General features: G+C 35.3%; 1 non-coding gene across 1 annotated transcript; it reads right to left on the reverse strand.

Annotated features, from left to right (window-relative positions):
- Nucleotides 1-16,035: 16,035 nt before the first annotated feature.
- On the reverse strand, nucleotides 16,036-16,143 carry LOC112798980 (small nucleolar RNA R71). Its single transcript, XR_003200572.1, has one exon. It is a non-coding gene; the product is annotated as a small nucleolar RNA R71 (small nucleolar RNA).
- Nucleotides 16,144-16,730: the final 587 nt, after the last annotated feature.

Genomic DNA, 16,730 nt, shown 5'->3' on the forward strand with positions numbered 1-16,730 from the left:
AAAAATTTTTTTGAAAGATTTTTGAAAAGAAAATTACCTAATCTGAGCAACAAGATGAACCGTCAGTTGTCCAAACTCGAACAATCCCCGACAACGGCGCCAAAAACTTGGTGCGTGTAAATTTGTGATCATCAACAATGGCGCCAATAGAATTGGAGCTCTCAAACGTAAATCACACTTTGTCACAACTTCGCACAACTAACCAGCAAGCGCACTGGGTCGTCCAAGTAATACCTTACGTGAGTAAGGGTCGATCCCACGGAGATTGTTGGTATGAAGCAAGCTATGGTCATCTTGTAAATCTCAGTCAGGCAGATTCAAATGGTTATAATGGTTTTTGAATATAAAGATAAATAAAGCATAAAGTAAAGATAGAGATACTTATGTAAATCATTAGTGGAAATTTCAGACAAGTGTATGGAGATGCTGTGTTCCTTCTGAATCTCTGCTTTCCTACTGCTTTCATCCAATCATTCTTACTCCTTTCCATGGCAAACTGTATGTAGGGCGTCACCATTGTCAATGGCTACTTCCCACCCTCTCAGTGAAAATGGTCCAAATACACTGTCACAGCACGGCTAATCATCTGTCGGTTCTCGATCATGTCGTAATAGAATCCAGTGATTCTTTTGCGTCTGTCACTACGCCCAACAATCGCGAGTTTGAAGCTCGTCACAGTCATTCAATCCCTGAATCCTACTCGAAATACCACAGACAAGGTTTAGACTTTCTAGATTCTCAAGAATGCTGCCAATGGATTCTAGCTTATACCACGAAGGTTCTGATTAAGGAATCCAAGAGATATACGCTCGTTCTAAGGTAGAACGGAAGTAGTTGTCAGTCACGCGTTCATAGGTGAGAATGATGATGAGTGTCACGGATCATCACATTCATCATGTTGAAGTGAAGCGAATATCTTAGAACAAGAATAAGCTGAATTGAATAGAAAATAGTAGTAATTGCATTAATACTCGAGGAACAGCAGAGCTCCACACCCTTAATCTATGGTGTGTAGAAACTCCACCGTTGAAAATACATAAGAACAAGGTCTAGGCATGGCCGAATGGCCAGCCCCCCTAAATGGCATATGAATTCAAAAATAGGGAAAAGACTCCTAATACAATAGTAAAAAGTTCTATTTATACTAAACCAGTTACTAGGGTTTACAGAAAGAAGTCTTTAGTGTAGAAATCCACTTCCGGGGCCCACTTTGGTGTGTTCTTGGGCTGAGCTTGAGCTTTACACGTGCAGAGGCTTTTCTTGGGGTTAAACGCCAAGTTGTAACATGTTTTTGGCGTTTAACTCTGGTTTCTGACATGTTTCTGGTGTTTTACTCCAGAATACAGCATGAGACTGGCGTTGAACAATAGTTTGCATCATCTAAACTCAAATAAAGTATGGACTATTATATATTGATAGAAAGCCCTGGATGTCTACTTTCCAACGCAGTTGAGAGCGCGCCATTTGGAGTTCTGTAGCTCCAAAAAATCTATTTCGATTGCAGGGAGGTTAGAATCCAACAGTATTAGCAGTCCTTTGTCAGCCTTTTATCAGATTTTTGCTAAGGTCCCTCAATTTCAAGCAGAAAATACTAGAAATCACAGAAAACACACAAACTCATAGTAAAGTCCAGAAATGTGAATTTTGCATAAAAACTAATAAAAATATCCCTAAAAGTAGCTAGATCCTACTAAAAACTACCTAAAAGCAATGCCAAAAAGTGTATAAATTATCCGCTCATCAGTAGGGTTGAGTGCAACCAAAGTCAGAGAAAGCTACAGTGAGGTACAATGAACATATTGTAATTTTTTTATCCTCATTTAAAGCATAGCATTAACATCCTATTAATTATTTTAAGAATTCATAATGATGGATGATTCTGATGATTCTTATCCGGAGGTACTGAAGACGGCCTTGGATATGAAGTTGCTATTAAGATTAATGTTAAAAGTAGTAATTTGAGTGGTAATGAGAATGTGTATAATGTCACAAAAGCTTGCCTTGATGAGCACCTTATCCATAAATACAGCCAGTCTGTAAATGAATAATCTGTGGAGGTAAAAAAATTTGAAAATAGAAACTCTTACAATAAATTTATATAGTTTTACGAAATGGATCTCTTAAAAAATCATGCAGAACAAGTCTATTGGATATTGTAGGGGTTGAAAAGTGTTACTAGCTTGGATTGTACTACTGATGTTGTTTATCTTTGTGATGATGAATCTGTCTAAAGTGGACAGGTAAGTTTTTGAATGTATAGAAAAGAAAATTTCAATGATTAAAAAAGTATGATTAGAGTGTTAAGGATTACTAACTATTTAATTTATTTTAATCATCAGGAATCTGTCAATGAATGTAAGACAGTTAGCAGTGGCAAGGAAAGAGATAAAAGGATTGATGCAGGAATTATAGGAGTAGTTACAAAAAACTTGGAGAGTATACCCGTAGGGCAATTGTCAAGTACTAAGAAGCCAAAGTTGAGTATTAAGAAAGAAAAGAATCTCTAGACTTTGTTCTAACTTGGAAAGCTAAAAGGATTGATGCAAGAATTATAGGAGTAGTTGTGAAAGACTTGAATAGTATACCCATATGGTTGTTCTCAAGTACTAAGAAGCCAAGGTTGAGTATTAAAAAAGAAAAGAATCTCTAGACTTTGTTCTGACAAATGGTACTTAGTTTAATTAGTTGTTGTTTAATTAGTAATTATGTTTATGTTCTAGAAAGTGTGCTTTTAGAATTTTATTTTTTAATTTGTATTTATGCTAATCACTTAATATTTCCTGCATGGAATAACCTATATCAGTATAGTTGGTTATTATAAATTATCTATCTATATCCCAAACTTACAATTATCATATTGTAGCGTACTATATATATATATATATATATATATATATATATATATATATATATATATATATATATATATATATATATATATAATTTACAAGGTACAGATTCAATAACAATTATACATAAGAGAAATCATTTACAAATTAGAAAAGAAACTTTTAGAATATGGTATATCAACTTTTTAGAGGATGGTCAAAGCATGCAACCAAATAGATTGTAAATTGATATATAATAACATGAGTAAATATATATCATTTTAATATTATTTTATTTAAATACAAAAAACTATTGACAAAAGAGAAGCAAAATATATTAAAGGTTGGGTTAAATCAACCCTTCCAACATAGGTAAATCTATTCTCATCAATATTTGCTTATATGATAAGAAAAAGATATTCAATGAGGCATTATATATTGTTTTGATAGTGATATACATTTAAAATAACAAGTAATGTGCTACATTAGAGGCTGTGAAACCAAACATGGTTCGAAATAGTAACCTTTGGATTTTGTTAGGTATAGTCTTTTTCTTGGATTTATATTTGAATGTAAAAAAAATAAGGCATAGACAATAAATTAAAATCATACACGTGACTCATATATGGGCTAAAGTAGTGACTATAAATTCCCTATACAAGGATACTCAGTAGATTATAGGTATTCAGGGATTTTCCTTTTGCCCACATCAACATAAGCCAAAGTGCTACCTCAGCAGAGATGAACCTAGAACAAGTTTTTCCAGATGATATCTTGCTCAAAATTTTTAGGAGAAGCGAGCCAAAAATAGCAGCAAGATGTAGGGCGCTAGGTAAAGTATGGAATGAAATATTATCTGAATATAGTTTTATGAAGGAGAACACATTTGCAACTAAGGGTAAACACTTGAATATGATATTTTAGGTTGGTTTAGCTGTTTGGATTTATTCGCCAAATAACATAAGTATAATTGATTATTTCAGTGGAGCCGTTATACCATGTCAGCTGCCTATTGAGATTGATCAATCTGGGTGGTGGAGTGTTATTGGGTCTGAATATGGGATGTTATGTCTGAAATATAATATCAATGGTTTTAATTTTATGGTTTGGATCCACTTCTGAAAAGTCTTCGATGCTTGGAAGACCCTGCTGACAAACTATGCCGTCAAGTTATGATCAGGGATACATTTGATTTCACTCCTAGAACTGATAAGTATTTCACTATACATGTATCAAAGAGGCATATCAGAGATCGATTTCTTTACTGCAATGTATATGGCTCGGCTTATAGGGAATGGAGACATGGTTATATTAAGGATCAAAAGCTGAGGAATTTGAGTGGAAGTTCTGTCATACACGAAGGCAAGGGTTTTTGAATCAATTGGGTGGAAAGGCAATCTAGTATTGCCAGTAATATAGTTATCTTTGAAATGGTGACATTCGAAATCCAAAAAAATTAAGATAAGTGGTTCTCCAAACCAACCTCAAAAGCCACATTTTTAATTTGTCACTGTTGTTCAAGACAATTTGTGTTTAATGGGTTATAAAATATCCAATATGGGATGACACACTATTTTATCTAAGGTTGACATTGAAACCTTCAATATTGTTCCTTGGAGGAAGTTTATGGAAAATAGACAAAGAAAAATTCTTTTGCAACTCCAGTTTTATTATTGGTGAAGATATAATCAGAATTCACGAAAGAATTAAAAGTTCAAAGAGGACAAATATACCTCTTTCAACAGAGGTCTCAGTATCCAAAATCAATATGATTACTCACGAAAGGAATACCAATTATTATAGTTCATGGCCCTATGAGATGTGTGTCAAGTCTGCTTTAATTGTATCTCAACGGTTGCTTATTCCCTGAAGGTTCTGTGTTGTTTGGAAGTAGTGTTATTAGTATTTCTTTTATATTATTAGTTGGTTTATCAAGTGTTGTAATCATGTAGTTGTATCAGTTATTGATAAGTATATCATAAAGTGCTTTCTAATGTGACTTTTTTTTATTGATAAGTAGTTGTATCATTTAGTGATAAGTAATTAATAAAGTGTTATTACTATTTATGATGAATCTAAAACTCTTATGCTCTCACTTTTTAACAAAGTAAGCCCAATTCATTTGTTACTATAGAAATGTTCTTTAATGTATCTGAAAATAATGTAAACAATTATAGTACCCAGAGTTGAAATTATTCAAAATATATATATTTAATTTAATATACTAAAATAACTATTTTTAAAGAATTTATATTTATTTAAATAAATAATATATTTAAATAATTATCTTTTAGTGTTTGGGGTTTAGGGATTAGGATTTAGGGTTTAGGTTTTAGGGTTTAGAATTTAGGGTTTATTATTCAATGTCTAAATTATTTATTTTAAAGTATATACCTATTTTGAAAAAGAAGGATTATTAAATATCAAATCAATTTTAGACAATAAAATTTAAAGATAAAAATGTAGAGGTAGGTAAAATAAAGAATTTTCAGCTATGAAAATAAATAAACTGAAAATCCTAACAAACCTACTCCAAAAGAATTTCGAATCAAACTCAGTTAGTAGATAATAGAATCATCATTATCAACAGCAACCCTAAGCAATAGCTATTCCAATCCATCGGTCACTTTCACATAAAAAACATCACTCAGTATACCACAACACGCTACAGAAGTAGGTAGAATTAGCAATATGAAAAGCAACTACAAATCTAAATAGAGTACTTGTAAAGTGAAGCCTACTATTCTTGGTGATCACTAACCCCAAATAATCATTAAATCAATCAATGTAAATCCTACTACATGTTTTGATAGAAGATTTCACCCTTGTCATCATCAAATCGGAGAGAGAAGCTATTCATCGCTGCCATGATCAGAATCGAAAGAACGCTACAACAGGCAACTATAGAGTAGGGGTGGATATCATAGGGTAAAATCATATCGCAGCATCTGCCTCCTTTATATAGACCGTAGTCTTTTTGGATCTATAGGAGAGTTGTTGAGAGACATGAAATGTAAGAGTCTGAAAAGAAGAAGAATGCAAACACCGTCATGCCATTTCCAAAAGACCCCTAAAATTGAAATAAAAAGTGGAGTGAAAGGGGTTTATAGGGTTTGAAATAAGAAACGGTATAATAGAATAGCTATGGAAAAAGGGTTTATAGGCCGGAGGCAAATTGGAAGAGTATAGGAAATGAGTAAGGTTTGTAGATAATCTTTTTATCTTTTAAGAGAAATTTTTCTATCACATCAATATTTCTCTACTTAATCAAAACTAAAGTAATAGAGGAAAAAAAAGAGCATAGTCAACATTCTATTAATTATATAGAATTGAATTGCATTTTATGATGACTTAAATTTGAATTAGAATTAAATTAAATTTTAGTAATTAAAATGAATTAATAAAATTCTAGATTAGAATTGAAATTCAGTGTTTAAAATATCTATAAATAAATTAAAATTTTGTGGCAGAAAACTTCGTCTTTTATTAATATAACATTATTTTTATACAATAAATATATTTATTTATTAAACTATATGAAATAATTTAAATTCATCTGAAAATTTTAGATTTGAAAACCACTAATATTAATTAATTTGAAGGAAATGGAAAATACGACAATGAAAATGCTTTATAAAACCGAAAAATATAACGACTAATTACTAAAAAGAAAATAAATATAATATTTTAAAAACGAAACATAATAGTTAATATTATATTAATTATATAGAAGTGAATTGAATTTTATAAGGAATTAAATTTCCATTAGAATTGAATTAAATTTTAATATTTTAAATGAGTTAATAAATTTTAGACAAAAATTTAAAGCTAAAAAAATGTAGAGGTAAGTAAAATAAATAATCTCTAGGTAGAAAATAAAATTAATCGAAGACAAATATGTACGCACGTTGTCTAGATTGTTTTATATCCAAATTTTAATTATTAGATTAATCTACATATTAATTTATAGTTAAATCAACTAGGTATATACATGTGTATAAAAACAAATCATTTTTACACAATAAAAAAAAAGGTAGAGAAAACTAAAATCTAAAGAAAATTCAAGTAAATGAGTTTGTGTTGCTTTTTTTATTCCTACAATTTTACCATCTAGCGTTTACATATTTATTAAAGTAGGGTGTACTTTAATGACTTTTCTAATTTCAAACACTAGAATTCTATATTTTTATCGAGTATTGTTGTTAACAAACTCACATTGAAAGCTTGGTATACCATTTACAATAAGTTAGTGAAAATGAGTGATATCACACCCAAACATCCTTTTTTTTATCATAAGTTGCCTAACGAGTTGATGATGGAAATATTTTTCAAGCCTGATCAGAAAACCGTGATGCAGTGTAGGGTTCTTAATAAGTTATGGAATAAAATGTTCTCACCCTATAGTTTAATGAAAGAGCTTACATTTAAGAACATAGATAAATATACAAGTGTGTTTCTCCATATTAAGCTTCCACTGTAGGAAACTTCAATAATGAATATGACAAGCATTGATCCTATTCACGGTGTCGTGAGATCATGCGAGCTACCATTCACTGTGTCTAATCTTGGTTGGTGAAATGTCATGTTTAAACTATGGCAATATTTGTATAACGTACACTATCGGTGGCTTTTTGTCTGAGTTGATTGTGTGGAATCTTTTGATGAAATGTGTCAGGTTTCTTTCTGATCTTGTTTCTAAACAATGTTGTCAAGCTGTTTTTGGTTATGCATTTGGGTATAGTCGAAAAACTGATAATTATTTCATAGTTTATGTTTCAAACGACATTTTAATGATAAGTTTTTGCAATATCATGTGTTTGACTTATCACAAGGCTCTTGGATTAATGGTAGAAGCAGGAACTTAAGGCTATATATAGGTTAGGATATCACAGTGTTGTCGATCAATCAAAGGCATTTTGGATTAACTGGGTGAAAAGTACACAATATTTGTTGCTAATTGTGCTGTCATATTCGATATATATCTTTATGAGTTTAAGAAAATAAAGGTTCCAATGAAAGCAATTAAAGACTTTCAATATCTTATTGTTTATGAGGATAATCTTTGCTTTGTATCTTATGAGAGTAGACTAGATGGAAATCGGGTCAACTTTTGGGAGGTAGATATCAAAGATGGTGGCTTTTTTCATTAGAAGCATATATTAGGGATAAGTGGTGTACGAAATTGTGATCATCAACAATGGCGCCAAAGACTTGGAGCTCTCAAACGTGAATCACACTTTGTCACAACTTTGCACAACTAACCAGCAAGTGCACTGGGTCGTCCAAGTAATACCTTACGTGAGTAAGGGTCGATCCCACGGAGATTGTCGGTATGAAGCAAGCTATGGTCATCTTGTAAATCTCAGTCAGGCGGATAAAAATGGTTATAATGGTTTTTGAATATAAAGATAAATAAAGCATAAAATAGAGATAGAGATACTTATGTAATTTATTGGTGGGAATTTCAGATAAGTGCATAGAGATGCTTTGTTCCTATTGAATTTCTGCTTTCCTACTGCCTTCATCCAATCCTTCATACTCCTTTCCATGGCAAGCTGTATGTTAGGTTTCACCGTTGTCAATGGCTACCTCCCGTCCTCTCAGTGAAAATGGTCCAAATGCTCTATCACAGCACGGCTAATCATCTGTCGATTCTCGATTATATTAGAATAGAATCCAGTGATTCTTTTGCGTCTGTCACTACGCCCAACACTCACGAGTTTGAAGCTCGTCACAATCATCCTATCTCAGATCCTACTCGGAATACCACAGACAAGGTTTAGACTTTCTGGATCTTAGGAATGGCCGCTAATAATTCAAGCTTATACCACAAAGACTCCGATCTTTCGGAATGGAGGCTAAGAGATACGCGCTCGATCTAAGGTAGAACGGAAGTGATTGTAGACATGCGTTCATAGGTGAGAATGATGATGAGTGTCACGAATCATCACATTCGTCATGTTGAAGTGCAGCGAATATCTTAGAAAAAGAATAAGCTGAATTGAATAGAAGAATAATAGTAACTGCATTAATACTTGAGGAACAGCAGAGCTCCACACCTTAATTTATGGTGTGTAGAAAATCCACCATTGAAAATACATAAGAACAAGGTCTAGGCATGGCCGAATGGCCAGCCCCCAAAGTTTAAGAACTCAATGTCCAAAGATAGATACCAAGATGTCTAATACAATAGTAAAAAGTTCTATTTATATTAAACTAGTTACTAGGGTTTACAGAAATAAGTCTTAGTGCAGAAATCCACTTTCGAGGCCCACTTTGGTGTGTGCTTGGACTGAGCTTGAGCTTTATACATGCAGAGGCTTCTCTTGGGGTTAAATGCCAAGTTGTAACATGTTTTTGGCGTTTAACTCTGGTTTGTGACATGTTTCTGGCGTTTTACTCCAGAATGCAGCATGCAACTGGCGTTGAACACCAGTTTGCGTCATCTAAACTCGAATAAAGTATGGACTATTATATATTGCTGGAAAGCCCTGGATGTATACTTTCCAACGCAGTTAAGAGCGCACCATTTGAAGTTTTGTAGCTCCAGAAAATCCATTTCGAGTGCAGGGAGGTCAGAATCCAACAACATCAGCAGTCCTTTGTCAGCCTCCTATCAGATTTTTGCTTAGGTCCCTCAATTTCAGCCAAAAAATATCTGAAATCACAGAAAAACACACAAACTCGTAGTAAAGTCCAGAAATGTGAATTTTACATAAAAACTAATAAAAACAATACCAAAAAGCGTATAAATTATCCGCTCATCACAACACCAAACTTAAATTGTTGCTTGTCCCCAAGCAACTGAAAATAAAATTGGATAAAAAGAAGAGAATATACTATAAATCTCAAAATATCAATGAATATTAGTTCTAATTAGATGAGCGGAACTTGTAGCTTTTTGCTTCTGAACAGTTTTGGCATCTCACTTTATCCTTTGAAGTTTAGAATGATTGGCATCTCTAGGAATTCAGAGTTCAGATAGTGTTATTGATTTTCCTAGTTAATTATGATGATTCTTGAACACAGCTACTTTTATGAGTCTTGGCCGTGGCCCTAAGCACTTTGTTTTCCAGTATTACCACCGGATATATAAATGCCACAGACACATGATTGGGTGAACCTTTTCAGATTGTGATTCAACTTTGCTAAAGTCCTCAGTTAGAGGTGTCCAGAGCTCTTAAACACACTCTTTTTGCTTTGGATCACGACTTTAACCACTCAGTCTCAAGATTTTCACTTGGACCTTCATGCCACAATCACATGGTTAGGGACAGTTTGATTTAGCCATTTAGGCATGGATTTATTTCCTTAGGCCCTCCTATCCATTGATGCTCAAAGCCTTGGATCCTTTTTACCCTTGCCTTTTGGTTTTAAGGGCTATTGCTTTTTCTGCTTGCTTTTTCTTTTTCTTATATATATATATTTTCGCCATTTTTTTTCACAAGCTTTTGTTATTCACTGCTTTTTCTTACTTCAAGAATCAATTTTATGATTTTTTGGATTATCAATAACATTTCTCTTGTTCATCATTCTTTCAAGAGCCAACAATTTTAACATTCATAAATAACAAGATAAAAAATATGCACTATTCAAGCATTCATTCAGAAAATGAAAAGTATTGTCACCACATCAATATAATTAAACTAATTTCAAGGATAAATTTGAAACTCATGTACTTCTTGTTCTTTTGTATTAAAAACATTTTTCATTTAAGAAAGGTGAAGCATTCATGGAATTATTCATAGCCTTAAGACATAGACACTAGACACTAATGATCATGTAATAAAGACACAAACATAGACAAACATGAAGCTCAAAAACCGAAAAACAGAGAGATAAGAATAAGGAAGTTAAGGAATGAGTCCACCTTAGTGATGGTGGCACCTTCTTCTTGAAGGACCAATGGTGTTCTTGAGCTCCTCTATGTCTCTTCCTTGCCTTTGTTGCTCCTTCCTCATAGCTCTTTGATCTTCTCTAATCTCATTGAGAATGATGGAGTGTTCTTGGTGTTCCACCCTTAATTGGTTCATGTCATGACTCAATCCTTCTAGAGAAGTGTTGAGTTGTTCCCAATAGTTGTTTGGAGGAAAATGCATCCCTTGAGGCATCTCAGGAATTTCTTGATGATGAGCTTCCTCATGCGTCTATTGAGATCCATGAACAGGCTCTCTTCTTTGCTCCATCTTCTTCTTAGTGATGGGCTTGTCCTCTTCAATGGGGATGTCTTCTTCTATGACAACTCCAGCTAAGTTGCATAGATGGCAAATGAGATGAGGAAAAGCTAGCCTTGCCAAGGTGGAGGGCTTTTCGGCTACTTTGTAGAGTTCTAGAGGGATGACTTCATGAACTTCTACTTCCTCTCCAATCATGATGCTATGGATCATGATGGCCCGATCCACAGTTACTTCAGATCGGTTGCTAGTGGGGATGATGGAGCGTTGGATGAACTCCAACCATCCTCTAGCCACAGGCTTAAGGTCTAGTCTTCTCAATTGAACCGATTTGCCTTTCGAGTCTCTTTTTCATTGAGCTCCTTCCACACATATGTCCAAGAGGACTTGGTCCAATCTTTGATCAAAGTTGACCCTTCTAGTGTAGGGGCGTGCGTCTTCTTGCATCATAGGCAAGTTGAACGCCAACCTTACGTTCTCCGGACTGAAATCTAAGCATTTCCTCCGAACCATTGTAAGCCAATTCTTTGGGTTTGGGTTCATGCTTTGATCATGGTTCCTAGTGATCCATGTGTTTGCATAGAACTCTTGATCCATTAAGATTCTGACTTGTTGAATGGGGTTGGTGAGAACTTCCCAACCTCTTCTTCGGATCTCATGTCGGATCTCCGGATACTCATTTTTCTTGAGCATGAAAGGGACCTCAGGGATCACCTTTTTCTTGGCCACAACTTTATAGAAGTGGTCTTGATGGGCTTTTGATATGAATCTCTCCATCTTCAGTGACTCAGAGGTGGAAGAAATTACCTTCTCTTTCCTCTTTCTTGAGATTTTTTTGGCCTTAGGTGCCATCAATAATTATGAAAAAACAAAAAAGTTATGCTTTTACCACACCAAACTTAGAATGTTGCTCACCCTCGAGCAAAAGAAGAAAGAATAGAAGAAGAAGAAGAAGAAGAAGAAGAGATGGAGGAGAGGGAGATAGGTGTGTATTCGGCCAAGGGGGAGAAGAAAGGGTTGTGTTGTGTGAAAATGAAGAAGGATGGATGAGTTTATATAGTGGAGGGAGAGGGGTTTGGTTTCGGCCATTTAGGGTGGGTTTGGGTGGGAAAGTGATGAGCGGATAATTTGTATACTTTTTGGCATTGTTTTTAGTATGTTTTTGTTATGATCTAGTTAGTTTTTAGTATATTTTTATTAGTTTTTAGTTAAAATTCACTTTTCTGGACTTTACTATGAGTTTGTGTGTTTTTCTGTGATTTCAGGTATTTTCTGGCTGAAATTGAGGGACCTGAGCAAAAATCTGATTCAGAGACCAAAAAGGACTGCAGATGCTGTTGGATTCTGACCTCCCTGCACTCGAAGTGGATTTTCTGGAGCTACAGAAGCCCAATTAGCGCGCTCTCAACGGCGTTGGAAAGTAGACATCCTGGGCTTTCCAGAAATATATGATAGTCCATACTTTGCCCAATATTTGATGGCCCAAACCGGCGTTCAAAGTCACCTCAAGAAATCCCAGCGTTAAACGCTGGAACTGGCACCCAAATGGGAGTTAAACGCCCAAACTGGCACTAAAGCTGGTGTTTAACTCCAAGAGGAGTCTCTGCACGAAATTTGCTTCATTGCTCAGCCCAAGCACACACCAAGTGGGCCCGGAAGAGGATTTTTATGTCATTTACTCATTTCTGTACACCTTAGGCTACTAGTTCTTATAAGTAGGACCTTTTACTATTGTATTAGAAGACTTTTGGTAGCTATCTTCATTTTGTATGCTATCTTAGATCATTGGGAGGCTGGCCATTCGGCTATGCCTAGACCTCATGCTTATGTATTTTCAACGGTGGAGTTTCTACACACCATAGATTAAGGTGTGGAGCTCTGCTGTACCTCGAGTATTAATGCAATTACTATTGTTCTTCCATTCAATTCCGCTTGTTCTTGTTCCAAGATATCACTTGTTCTTCAACTTGATGAATGTGATGATCCGTGACACTCATCATCATTCTCACCCATGAACAAAGTGACTGACAACCACTCTTGTTCTACAAGCAACCAAGGCTCTAGTGAATATCTCTTGGGTTCTTTAACCGGAATTTTCGTGGTATAGGCGAGAACTGATGGCGGCATTCAAGAGAATCCGGAAGGTCTAACCTTGTCTGTGGTATTCTGAGTAGGATTCAATGACTGAATGACTGTGACGTGCTTCAAACTCCTGAGGGCGGGGCGTTAGTGACAGACGCAAAAGAATCACAGGATTCTATTCCGGCCTGATTAAGAACCGACAGATGAATTCCGCTATGCTGTGACAGAGCATATGCAATCGCTTTCACTGAGAGGATGGGAGGTAGCCACTGACAACGGTGAAACCCTTGCTTAAGCTTGCCATGGAAAGGAGTAAGAAGGATTGGATGAAGGCAGTAGGAAAGCAGAGAGACGGAAGGGAAGGCATCTTCATGCGCTTATCTGAAGTTCCTACCAATGAATTACATAAGTATCACTATCTTTATCTTTTATGTTATTTTCGTTCATCACCATATCCATTTGAGTTTGCCTGACTAAGATTTACAAGATGACCATAGCTTGCTTCATACTAACAATCTCCGTGGGATCGACCCTTACTCGCGTAAGGTTTATTACTTGGACGACCCAGTGCACTTGCTGGTTTGTTGTGCGAAGTTGTGTAATGCCATGGTATTGAGCTACCACGTTTTTGGAGCCATTACCGGGGATTATGAGAGTTGTGAAAAAGTATTGTTCACAATTTCGCGCACCAAGTTTTTGGCGCCGTTGCCGGGGATTGTTCTAGTTTTGAGCAAGCTTTTGGTAACATCAGTGCCAAGATCCGGCAACAACATCAAGTTTTTGGTGTTATTGCCAGGGATTGTTGAGTTTGGACAACTGACGGTTCATCTTGTTGCTTAGATTAGGTATTTATTTTTTCGAAATTCTTGAAGATGAATTCTAGAGTTTCATGATGATTTGTTGAAATCTAGCTGGCTGAGAAGCCATGTCTAATCTCATTGGACCGAGGTTCCAACTTATCACCACAAGAGCTTGTTGATTTCTTATCAATCTTGCTTTTGGAGCAGTGATCTGCTAAGGCTTGGCTGACCTTTGGTCATGTCTAGTGTTTTGGACCGAAGCTTTCTTTGAGAGCTTGGCTGGCTGTGAAGCCATGTCTAATTCCTGGACCGGAGTCTTAGACTAGCATTGCACTGATTCCTGGAATTCTCATTAAGAATTTTGATACCTTTTTCCACTTAATTTTTGAAAAACACAAAAAATTTTACAAAATCATAAAAACCAAAAATATTGTTGTTTCTTATTGAGACACTAGTCTCATCATAAGTTTGGTGTCAATTGCATGCATTCATATGTCTTAGTGATCTTCAAGATGTTCTTGATGATTTACTTGCTCTGATCTTTGAATTCTATTGACTTGAGTGTTTTGTGTGTCTCATATGCATTTTCATTTTGTTAGTGTCAGTAGTATACAAACTGCTAAGTTTGGTGTCTTGCATGCATTGTTATTTGATTCTTGTTGCATTTTGGTTTGTCCTTATTATTGAAAATCCAAAAATATTTTTAATTTGTGTCTTTTCAAGTCAATAATACAGAGAATTGAAGATTCAGAACATACAGCAGAGGAATTGCACAGAAAAAGCTGGGCGTTCAAAACGCCCAGTGAAGAAGGACAGACTGGCGTTTAAACGCCAGCCAGGGTACCTGGTTGGGCGTTTAACGCCCAAAAGGGTAGCATTTTGGGCGTTAAACGCCAGAATGGATACCATTCTGGGCGTTTAACGCCAGGATGGCTAGAAGGGAAGATTCTGTTTTCAAATCAAATTTTTTTCTAAGTTTTCAAAATCTTTTCAAAATCAAATCTTTTTCAAATCAATTTTTCAATCAAATCTTTTTCAAAACCAATTTCCTTCCATTTTTAAAGATACTTACTATCAATTAATGATTTGATTCAACATTTCAAGTATGTTACCTTTTCTGTTGAGAAAGGTTTAATGTTTGAATCATATCTTTTCTTGTTAGTCAAGTTTCTAATTTTCAAACCAAATCTTTTTAAAATGTTTTTCAAATCATATCTTCTTAATCACATTTCTTTTAAATCAATCATATCTTCTTAACCACATCTTTTTCAAAATAGTTTTCAATCAAATCCTTTTGATTTCTAATTTCAAAATCTTTTCAAAAATCACTTGATTTCTTTTCCATTTTCATTTTCGAAAATTAAGTAATGTTTTTCAAAAATGTTTTCAAAATTTTTCACTTGATTTTCGAAAATTACTTCCCTCCTTCTCACATCCTTCTATTTATGGACTAACACTATCCCTTAATGCAAAATTCGAACTCCATCTTCTTTGATAAGTTCGAATTTTCTACTTCTGTCTTCTACTCTTCTTTTCCTCTGACACTTCAAGGAATCTCTATACTGTGACATAGAGGATTCCACATTTTCTTGTTCTCTTCTCTTTCTTATGAGCAGGAGCAAAGACAAAGGCATTCTTGTTGAGGCTGATCCTGAACCTGAAAGGACCTTGAAGAGAAAGCTAAGAGAAGCCAAAGCACAACTCTCTTTAGAGCACCTGAACGAACTCCTCAAGGAGGAAGAACAAATGGCAGCCGAAAACAACAACAATGCCAACAATGCAAGGAAGGTGCTTGGTGACTTTACTGCACCTACTCCCGATTTCTATGGGAGAAGCATCTCTATCCCTGCCATTGGAGCAAACAACTTTGAGCTTAAGCCTCAATTAGTAACTCTAATGCAACAGAATTGCAAGTTCCATAGACTTCCACTGGAAGATCCTCATCAGTTTTTAGCTGAGTTCTTGCAAATCTGTGACACTGTCAAGACTAATGGGGTTGACCCTGAGGTCTATAGACTTATGCTATTCCCTTTTGCTGTAAGAGACAGAGCTAGAACATGGTTGGACTCTCAACCTAAAGAAAGCCTGGACTCTTGGGAAAAGCTAGTCAATGCCTTCTTGGCAAAGTTCTTTCCACCTCAAAAATTGAGTAAGCTTAGAGTGGAAGTCCAAACCTTCAGACAGAAGGAAGGAGAATCCCTCTATGAAGCTTGGGAAAGATACAAACAATTGATCAGAAAGTGTCCCACTGATATGCTTTCTGAATGGAGCATCATAGGTATTTTCTATGATGGTCTCTCTGAACTGTCCAAGATGTCTTTGGATAGCTCTTCTGGAGGATCTCTTCATCTGAAGAAGACGCCTACTGAAGCTTAAGAACTGATTGAAATGGTTGCAAATAACCAATTCATGTACACTTCTGAAAGAAATCCTGTGAACAATGGGACTAGTCAGAAGAAAGGAGTTCTTGAGATTGACACTCTGAATGCCATATTGGCTCAGAACAAAATATTGACTCAACAAGTCAATATGATTTCTCAAAGTCTGTCTGGAATGCAAAATACACCAAGCAGTACTAAGGAAGCTTCATCTGAGGAAGAAGCTTATGATCCTGAGAACCCTTCAATAGAAGAGGTGAATTACATGGGAGAACCCTATGGAAACACCTATAATCCTTCATGGAGGAATCATCCAAATCTTTCATGGAAGGATCAACAGAGACCTCAACAAGGTTTCAATAATAATAATGGTGGAAGAAACAGGTTTAGCAACAGCAAGCCTTTTCCATCATCTTCTCAGCAACAGACAGAGAGTTCTAAGCAGAATACTTCTGATTTAGCAACCAT

Source organism: Arachis hypogaea, chromosome 4 (genome assembly GCF_003086295.3).
Source record: "Arachis hypogaea cultivar Tifrunner chromosome 4, arahy.Tifrunner.gnm2.J5K5, whole genome shotgun sequence".
Taxonomy (NCBI): domain Eukaryota; kingdom Viridiplantae; phylum Streptophyta; class Magnoliopsida; order Fabales; family Fabaceae; genus Arachis; species Arachis hypogaea.